At 38.3% G+C, this 10,185-nt stretch overlaps 1 pseudogene; it reads right to left on the bottom strand.

Moving 5' to 3' along the window:
* Positions 1-430: 430 nt before the first annotated feature.
* LOC102862716 lies at positions 431-2,228 on the bottom strand (annotated as a pseudogene).
* Between the last annotated feature and the right edge of the window lie 7,957 nt (positions 2,229-10,185).

The following is a 10,185-nucleotide window of genomic DNA, read 5'->3' as shown; positions in this document are numbered from 1 at the left end:
TATGTCAAACAAAGCCTCAGAATGCTTGCCTTACAAGGAGCAGCCTGGTTTCACCCTCTCTAGGAGGAACTGTTTGTTCTCCTGGCAGTCCATGGCATATTCCATACTCTTCTACAACACCACAGCTCAAAGATATTTAAAAGGCAACATGCCTTTTGTGTGTTTTTCTCTCATAATTGTTTATGCACACATTTTATTCAAAGAGTTTTGTTAAACTATGTTCCTACTTTCAATGAGGCATACTGCAATTGTTTCTAATAGTCCTAACAATGAATGGATGCTTTCAAAGGAAACAGAGTTGATTCCAAGTTGTTGGTGTGAATTTTCCCCCCCTTTGGAACAAAGGATATAACAAATCATCTTGGTGTGCCCAGATGGTTTAATGCTGTAAGGAGGATGGTTCTATTTAGAGGCCTGTTTCTGTTCAGTCTCATGCTTTGATTTCATCAAGCCCTTCTGCTGGTGTTATGAGTAACTCATTCACAGTAGAATTTCCCTCCTCCTCTAGTTTCCCCTTGTGATTTCTTTCTTCTTAATCGATGCCAGCATTATTGGAAGGGCCTTCTTCATCTGAATCAACTATGAATATGTCATCTTAGTCTTGCTCTGTAGAAATCAAAGGCTGGGCTCCATCGTCACTGCCATTGGTTAGGCCTTTGGTAGTGTCTTCAGCTGGTTTAGGTCCCACTTTCTCTGGGGCATCACCAACCACTTCAATTTCAACATCCCTTCTTAGATCTTCACTGTGCAGAATGTTGATAGATAAAGTACAATCCTGAAGGAAGTCATTGGCTTGAAGCTGACTGCCATTTCTAACTCCAAATTCTGATAACTTCTTGTGATTATTAGCTAATGTCTCTTCCTCTTCAGAAGCAATGAGGATTGTTCCTTCCCCATATTCAATCTGGTCATCTGGTTCTACCACAGAAAAATTTTCTTTTACTGTTTTACCTCGTAATGTTAGAATAGTCACTTAATGGACATTCAGGCTGATGGTCAACCCTGGCTTGCTGGCAGAGTAATTGCATAGCAATTCAATTTGGGAGGATATAGTGCACAAGGTACAAGACTCTTCTCTCTTGGATTTGGTAGCTTATTAAAAAAAACATTATCCTACATTGCTTGATATTTTTCCCAATTGAATCTTTAATCTTTCCAATACTATCAATGCAGCAATCACTGCATTAGTGGTAGTGATAATAGGTATGATGTTCCCTGCCAATGATTTTATATTAAATTGGCTTTTCAGGTTCATACTGAAAATATGCATCCTGAGGTTTGCAGCAGAGGTGACAAAATCCATTGCAGGTGAATCACCCTTGTCCCATATGTGCTCAGCTCTACCCCCTTGGTCTTCTAAATGAACTCTGAGAGGTTTTATGTTTTTGGAAAACAGACTTGCATAGCTGCATAGACATGCAGAAACTGCTGGTCTTTCAGACCTCATTTTGTTCATTTTGTTGATCTAATAAATTGGTTTCTTCACCTTGACTCTGTACTTCTGCACAGTCCAATGGAACTGAAGTTTCCTTTTTCTCGACAGTTTGTCCATAGTCAACAGATACTTCATTAGATGTTCTGGCTCTGGCTTCAGCTTCTGTTGGTTTCCATGAAGCTTCAGGATCAGCTCTGTCAGGAGATACTTATTAATCTGCATCCTTTTCTCCAAACAGCTGGTTGAAGAAGTACTTTGCCCTCATGATGCAATGAATAGGTTCTGACGGTGTGCTGTGAATTATAAAGCCAGGGAAAGTTCTCTATGTTGGCTTAGGATGACATTCATAACTCAGTTACACCTTTTTTTGATAATAGTTACTTGTCTAAGATAACCAGCAGTTCCACTCTCAATATGAGTTGCATCAACTGTCAGACACATTCTATTTATGTGGTTTGGAGCAGCTCTGTTATCTAAAACATTCATATCTTATATAAATTGTTGAAAAAAGTTCCACATTATAGTCAGGGCTCATGATGCTCTCATGATAGGCTGTAATTTTAGCTTTTTGGGTAAAACTGAAGTACAACCTGATCTTCCAACATGCTCCTTTTGAAATAAAAACTACTTTTGAGGTTGCTGAAATCAATAGTATCCAGATCAATCAGATCAATGTGGGAAGGAGAAAAGAGACAGCCTGCATGAGGTTCTTGAGGAGCTCACCGGTGGCCACCACCAGCCCCCAGGCCCCAGCCATGGCCTCACCCCCTGGAAGTTCCTGCAAAAGGGCCATGGTGAGATGACCACGAGCGGTGGCAGAGGCAGAGGTGGGAGAACTGAGTCACCCTTCCTTCTTCAATGTTATTTTTCACTACACTCCTGCTCACTCACTTCCTACATCAGAAGTCATCACATAAATGAAACTATTGCTAAAATCAAGGTGAGTTAGGAAACTCATTGAATGTGGAAAAGCATTGCTTTGGTTGAGTCTCAGTTTCTCAAAAAGGAAAAAATCCAGAAAGTAAATTTTCAAGATTTTAGGGTTGAGCTTAAGGCATAAATTAGTTTAAAAAAAAAAAAAAAAAAAAAAAGGATAGAAGTTGGCCAACTTCAAACTAAGTTAAACATTTGTACACTAGTTTTTCACCTACTCAGTAAGCCTCTGAGGCATATAAATCTGTTTATCTAAGATTTTATCTAGGAAATATGTGGTTCTGAACAAAGTGGTGTTTAAACAATTCAAATTTAGTTTGGGTGGTTTGTTAGGATTCCACAGTGTTCTGTTCTATGAGTCATTTTGAGTTTCTGAACTGTGGTTTCTCATGCATTCCTGAATCTTTGCATAACATTTTTCTCTTTCTTGAACCAACCTTCTCCTACATACATATATGTGGTTTTTAAAATTTATGTATATCCCCATTCCTAGTGAGGATTTTCCTGACCACCTTCAGCTGATACTTCTGACTCCTACTAGAGACAAAGATGAAGAAATCGAAAAAGTTTTACCACCTTCTGCAGTCCAAAATTGATCAACAAGTTATTCAAGATCTATTAATAATAATTAGTGCTTTGAAAGAAAAGTTGAAAACAAAGAAGTAGGATTGGTGATTGGAAAAATAAGGAACTCTGGCCGACTAGAACTAAGAAATCTCACTGCAATCCTGAAGGCATATAGTTCGAATCTATCAGCTGCCCTGTGGGGAAGGATGGGCAATCTCCTGATTAAGTGTCTCTGAAAATCTGCTGAAAGGTCAACTATGGGTTTTGTTTCAGTGGTACTCAGCAATAACAAGTGGTAGATATGAGGCTGAATTCATGTGATAGAATTTTGGACAAAGACGTATTCACTGTTAATATCTTTTTAAAAATATATAAAAGTTGACTATACATATGGAGTCATGAAATATAATAGACATGAATCAGACTAAATACATCTGAAAAAGAGTCAAGGGGTAAGCTCATTAACAGTAGTCAATAGATGTGAATAAAAGTCCAAAAGGGGAAGAGCAGAGGGTAGAGGGCCTGAGGTTTGGGAGGAGGAAAATCACAGGATTGTAGTGTTTGGTAAGAAGAGAGAAGGGGTGAAGGAATTAGGAATAATCCAGCAAGGACCTGAAAAGATGGGGTAATAGTGCGCATAGATCAATTGTAATTAATTTTATAAAACACAATGTGAATGAAGGAATGTGTGAAACACAATGTATATGAAGGAAACACAATGTATACAAATTTTGTATGCAATTGAAAAAGAATGAATTTAAAAAATACTACACAATGTAGGTGAGTCTGGACGACACTTTGCTGAGTGAAATATTTCATTCATAGAGGGACAAATACCGCATAAATCCATCATAGTAATAACAGGATAAAGACAGGAGGTATGAGGAAAAAGCAGGGAAAGAATGGATAGACAATAAATATTGCACTGGAATGAGTGAAAGGAAGGACATTCTGAAAGGAATGGATATTTAGAATCCATGCATATGACAATAGTTTTCCAAGAAAAATTGGTATGGGAAAAAGAGGAAGGGTATGTCTTAGAAAAGGTGGAGCCAAGGTGCTCCTTGGTGACAAGGATAGCAAAGCTTCATCTCTCATATTTTGGACATGTTGCTAGGAGAGGCTATTCCTTGCAAAAGTATAACATTCTTGGAAAGCTAAAAGAGAGGAAGAACCTCAATGAGATAGATTGATAGACAGATAAATTGGTGACTGCAGCCATGGGCTTAAAAGTATCAGAGATGTTGAAGATGGCACAACATAAGACAGGATTCAATTATGTTGTTTTTAGGATCACTGTGAGTCATACTTGACTCAAAGGCATGGAACAACAATAACATCATGCCAAAAAATTTGTAAGACAGTTTCTTGGCCAAATGACTAGAAGAGATCCATATTTGTTCCTATTAATTAAAAAAAAAGTGATCCAACAGAGTGTGGAAATCATTGAACAAATAATTTTTAAAAATCTCACACAAATAAAATCTTGCTGAAGATGATGCAAAAATGGCTTGAGCAGTGTATCTACAGGGAACTGCTAGAAATTCAGGTTAGATTTAGAAGAGGCTGTGGAATAAAGGATGCTACTGCTGATGTTAGACAGAACTTGGCTAAATGCAAGGAATATCAGAAAGATATTTACTTGTGTTTTCTTAGTTGTTTTATGCAAAAACATTCAATTGTATAGATCATATGAAAATAGTATGAATTCCAGAACACTTGATTGAGCTTATGTGTAACATATAAACAGATGAAGAAACAGTGGTTCAAAGAGAAGAAAGGGACATTTCATGATTTAAAATTAGGAAAAGTATATATGGCATATCCATATCTATCAATATATATGCTAAGCACATAATTCAAGAAACTGAACTCTCTCTCTCTCTCTCTCTATATATATATATATATATATGAAGAAAGTAACATCAATAATGGAGGAAGATTCAACAGTATGTTACTTTCTTCACATAGTTCAGTTCCTTGAATTATGTGCTCAGCATACAGATTGATTGGTATGGAGAAAGCATACAACCCGGACGACATGGCACTTATAAGACGAAGATCAAAGTTACAACCTTGAGATAACATTTCAACATCAAGAAAACAGAAAACAAATCCTCACAACTGGATCAACTGACATCTTTATGACAGACAGTGAAAAGACTGAAGTTGCCAATTATTTAATTTTTCTTGGATCTATAATCAATACACAATTGAACTGTTGCTAAGTACAGTTGAAGGACCCCCAAACCGCTGGTCCTGTTCTGTCCCGAGTGGACGGCGAAGACCCAAGACTCCAAGACACCGGCTTGATGCAACAGCAAGAGATAAGAGGTTTATTGCGGAGCTCCGGGCCGACCCTTATCTCTTCGCAGGAGACAAAGGAGCCGACCCAGAGCAGACAAAGTTGGTTTTTTTTATACACTTTAGGGGGATACAACTGAGTATCAGCTTCTCATTGGGTGATGAAAGCACAGTTTGAATTCATTGGTTCAGTGTTCGCTCAGGGTTTACACAGCATTGTTGCACGTAGCACTTGCGGCAGTCACGTAGCACATGTAGCAGTTAGATAGATCTTTAACCATAGAGTGGTGTCATAAATTCTTAAGTATACAGTGAGTTCAAACTCCAGGGCAGTGGAAAAGCACAAGATTCATTGGTTATCAGTCGGGAAACAAAGGCACATGGGTTATCAGTTGAGAAACAATCTTTGCTTATTTGCTCTGCCTTTCTGCTAGCCATTCTTGAAATACTGTTGCCTTGGATACAGCTGGGTGTGGGGCTCTACCAAGGACAATGGAAAATTCCTGAGTTTAGCTTAGCTGAGAACTATAGAAACTTAAGTTTAATTCAGCTGAGAACTATAGGGACTATATTAATTTCAATCTTTTCACAGTCAACTCAACTGTGACTGACAGAAACCCTGTGAACAATAGATTTGACCCTTTCACTGTCATACTCTATTCTGATGGTCACGGAATTGTGGGCTTTGTGAAAAATATTAAGCATACCCTGGATTGCCAAAATATTTAAAAAATTACTTTGTTTTGCAGGAAGTGCAATGAGGGCTCCTTAGAGGCAAAGGTGATGGAATTTTATGTCACATACTTTGGACATGTGGTCAAGCGGCATCAATCCTTAGGAAAAAGAAAGAGACATCATGCTGGGGAAAGTAGAGGGCCTGTGAAAGAGAGGAAGATCTTCAACAAGCTGAACTGAGACAGCCACTGTAAAAAAAGACTTGAGTGTGGCCCCATAGAGTTTTTTTGGCTTTAATCATTAGAGGATTATATCAACACATCATTTTTCCATTGAACCACTCACTGGGGGAGGCATAACACTAACCCTTCACTTCACAAGTAGGTACTTAACCATTGCATCATTTGAGCTCTTTACTACCTTCTAAAACTTCATGTCTACTGTCTATTTATTGCTGTTGTTAAGTTCCGTCGACTCATGATGACCCTATGAATCAAAGTCCTCAAACGAAAGTGTGTGACTTTTATCCTTTCTCCAGGTTCATTGGGTTTTCGGAGGTAAGCTATTTACCGAAGTGGATGACACTCCTGCTTCCAAGCTTGTTTTAACTGGGGAGTGCCACCAACTGTCTATTTACTTGTATAGTAAACATGCCCAACAATTCATGATGAATGAATGCATGAGTAAGACCTAATAAGTAACTGTTTAAACTCAAACTCATCATGAGAAGAACCATCTCATTACTGACCCTCCAGTGAGTTGTCAGAATCCATTAATTAGACAGGAGGAGATTGCCTATCTTTATTCTATGAAGCAGTTGGCGAATTCAAACCATCTATTTTTGTAAAGGGCTATGGTAGCTTAGTGGTAAGGAGTTGTGCTGACAACCCAAAAGCAAGTGGTTTGAATCAGACCATCTGTTTCTGAGTTAGGAGCGCAACCTTCTACTAAGAAGGCCACCAGAGCTGACACATAGTACCTGTTAAGACACAGAGATCCCTTTAAAGGCAATCATGTTGAAGGAACTAATTCAGATTCTACAAACTCCTATGAAATGGTTTATTAAATTACTATGTAAACAAGAAATGTGTATATCTTGTTAGGATACTTACTGTATTCTATTAAGTAGTATCTCCATAATTTTTCAACCTATATGAAGAAAATCCAGGAGGGTGGGCTGTATGAAGAGAAGTGTGGCATCAGAATTTGTGGAAGATTCATTAACAATCTGCATTATGTAGATGACACATCCCTGCTTGCTGAAACTGAGGAGGACCTGAAGCACTTGCTGTGGCCTTCAACATGGATTGAGGCTCAATATCAAGAAGACAGATTTTCACTGGGTCTTTTAGCAGCATCAGGATGGATGGTGAATATGTTACTAAACGCAAGGGGCTCTTTCCATAGTCAGTTGCCAATAAGACAAATGGATTGCAATATCCATAAATGCACTTTATTACGCAGATCTGGGATATAGCCAGTCACCTCTAAGACTGCCTCCCCATCTGGGAGTGGCCATTAGGTTTTATACCAGGGTGAAATTCTAGCTCATTTAGCAATGCTCTTTTGTTAGTAAAAAAGGTAATTTCTACATCTGAAAAGGACAGTTCCCATTTAAGTATCAGTTATTCAGGATGGCCCCATTTCTCTTCCAGGTAAATAGGCAGATTAAGATACAATTTACATATAACTGGAGAACCAGCTTCACCAGGATCTAAGATAGATGCATTTCCTCTTCTGGTAAACAGACAGATCAAACTACTCTACATGACTAAAGACAGGAAATAGAAAATTCAGAAGCTAAGTAACTAGTTTTTCAGACTGAAGAAAATAACTATAGTTTTATAATTGATACCTATATAGAGAATTCTGAACTTATTAATACCACCCTATCAAATAGATTGAGATTGTTAACAGTTTTAGTTTGCTTGTCTCCACAGTCAATACTCTTGGCACCAGCAGCCAGAAAATTAAAAGACATATTTTGATGGGAATGTCTGTTTTTAGGGACCTCTCCAAAGTACTGAAGAGTAATGGAGACTCTGGAGGCTAAGGTTGCACCTGATACAGGCCATGATCTTTGCAATAACATGCTATGTGCCAGAGAGTTGTACAATGACTAGGGAGGATAGAAGGAAAATTGATACCTTTGAGCTGTGGTGCTGGAGAAGAGTATTGAGTGTACTATGGACTGCTAAGGAAACAAACAGGTTCATCCTGGAGAGGGTTAAACCAGGCTTCTTGTTGGAGACATAGATTACAAAGTTTTGACTGACATACTCTGGACATGTTGCAAGAAGGGACCAGTCCTTGGAGAAAGACATCATGCTTCTGAGGGTGGAGAGACAGTGCAGGAGAGGAAGACCCTTTATGTGGTGGATTGATTCAGTGACTGGAGTAACGGGGGTAGCTGTGTCGGAGACAGTGAGATTGGCATAGGCTAGAGTAGGATTTAGGGTTGTTGTACATAGATAGGGTCGCTAAGAGTTGCAGGCAACTCGACGGCACATAGGCACATAACAACAATAATTAAGAATTAAACTATTAATATATTATTACATGTAAAATATTAATATTAATAGTGTATACAATTATGTATTAAACTATTAACTTGATATGTTATAACACATAAAAGTCCAGAAAATACAAATATAATATTTACTGTCTGAGAAGAATTCAGTGCTCAACTAGGATTAAAGTGAGTAGTGAACATTGATTTGAAAAGATCAATGGGAACCTTTTGGGAGAATGGAAATATTCTATATCTTGACTTAATTAGAGTATTATAGGGTTACATGATTTTGTTAACACATTAAATTCTATAATCATATAATTATATTTTATTACATTAAGGTTATATTTTCATAAAATTTATTTGAGCAATAAACAAACAACAATAAAATAAATCCCCTGGATGCTCAAGCCTAAACTCATTGCCACTACTTTGCTCTATTCCCTTAAAACATATCCTCCATGTATTTTAATTTAGCTTGTCAAGCTTCCTCCTCTCTCCCAAAATCATAGAAAACAAAGCAGATTGTTGAAAATGATTACTTCTTTTCCTTTCTATACTCTTCAGAAAGTCTCCACTCTGGGGCCTCCTGTGGTTGGATTCTGGAAGGTAGATTGATTTAATTCATAGTCGGGAATAAACTGTTTAATAGCATTTTATTTTGTTAGCAATCAATGTAAACTAGCTGCTTGGGTTTAGTTAACAATCAACTGTGAGCTGGAAATCTTGTTTATATCAATCAGGACCTGGTTAGGTGTGCCTTTGCATTTAAAAGGAGTTGGGCCTTTACAAAAAGTCTCCAGTTTGGGGCCCCCTGTGTGAAGTGGGATTGGATTGGAGGGTAGATTGTTTTTATATACTTGAAAGTAGGGTGTAAACTGTTCAGTTGGTTTTGGTGTTAATTGTGCTTGGGAAGAACATTGTTCTAAGAGGTACAGCACCTTCAGTTTGCTATACTGAGATAATGGGGTTACCTAGATGCTGATAGCTGTGCCAGGAGTGTGTGTGTCAAATGCCATTAAGATTACCCTCGATGGACAAATATTGGTAGAAATCCCTGATTAAGAAAGAATAGGAAGCAGGAATGACACCCCCCCTTTTTTTTTCTTTTTCTAAAAATCAACAATCTTTTAATTATTATTATACATGCTCATTTCTATCATGTTTTGTTTTTATCCAAAGTATTTTTAAATAAATTATTTTATAAAGTTATAATAAAGGTTTCTTTATGATTACATAAAAAAATGCACAATAGTGTTCCTTGTGGTCAAGAGATAGTTGCAGTAACAGCATTACATACCAGACATATGAAGCTTGTTCCATGTGTCCAGTCACGGCTTCAGGGTGCATAATGGAGAGGTGTTGGGGAATATTAGGGAGGAGGAGGAAGCCTCTGGCTGGGACAGATCGCCTAGCTCCAGAGAAGTGCAAGCCTAAGGTAGCTGCCATCTGGGAGTGGTCTGCGCTGAGCTGAGGGTCTCCTGTCCAATCCGCATGCCCCACATTTACAAGCCCACCCCATCCTGTCTTCCTGTTTACTTGCCTATATATTAGCGCACTGCAACCCCCAATAAAGTTGAGTTTGGCTCTCTGTAGTGCTCCCAGAGTTACACTTACCGTCCTCAGGGTGTTGCTGCTCCCTGCCTGCTAACAGACAGCATCATTTGGCATCCCAATAGGAACCTGACAAAGACTTATCAAGCCAGTACTTTTAACAAGCCGTGCTTGTTCCATCAGGCAACAGGGACCCGATGCAGGC

The sequence above is a fragment of the Elephantulus edwardii genome, unplaced genomic scaffold (assembly GCF_000299155.1).
Source record: "Elephantulus edwardii isolate Elephantulus edwardi_28Jun2011 unplaced genomic scaffold, EleEdw1.0 scaffold00124, whole genome shotgun sequence".
Lineage (NCBI taxonomy): Eukaryota > Metazoa > Chordata > Mammalia > Macroscelidea > Macroscelididae > Elephantulus > Elephantulus edwardii.
The sequence above is the reverse complement of the archived record's forward strand: the minus strand, read 5'-3'. Positions and strand labels throughout refer to the sequence as shown.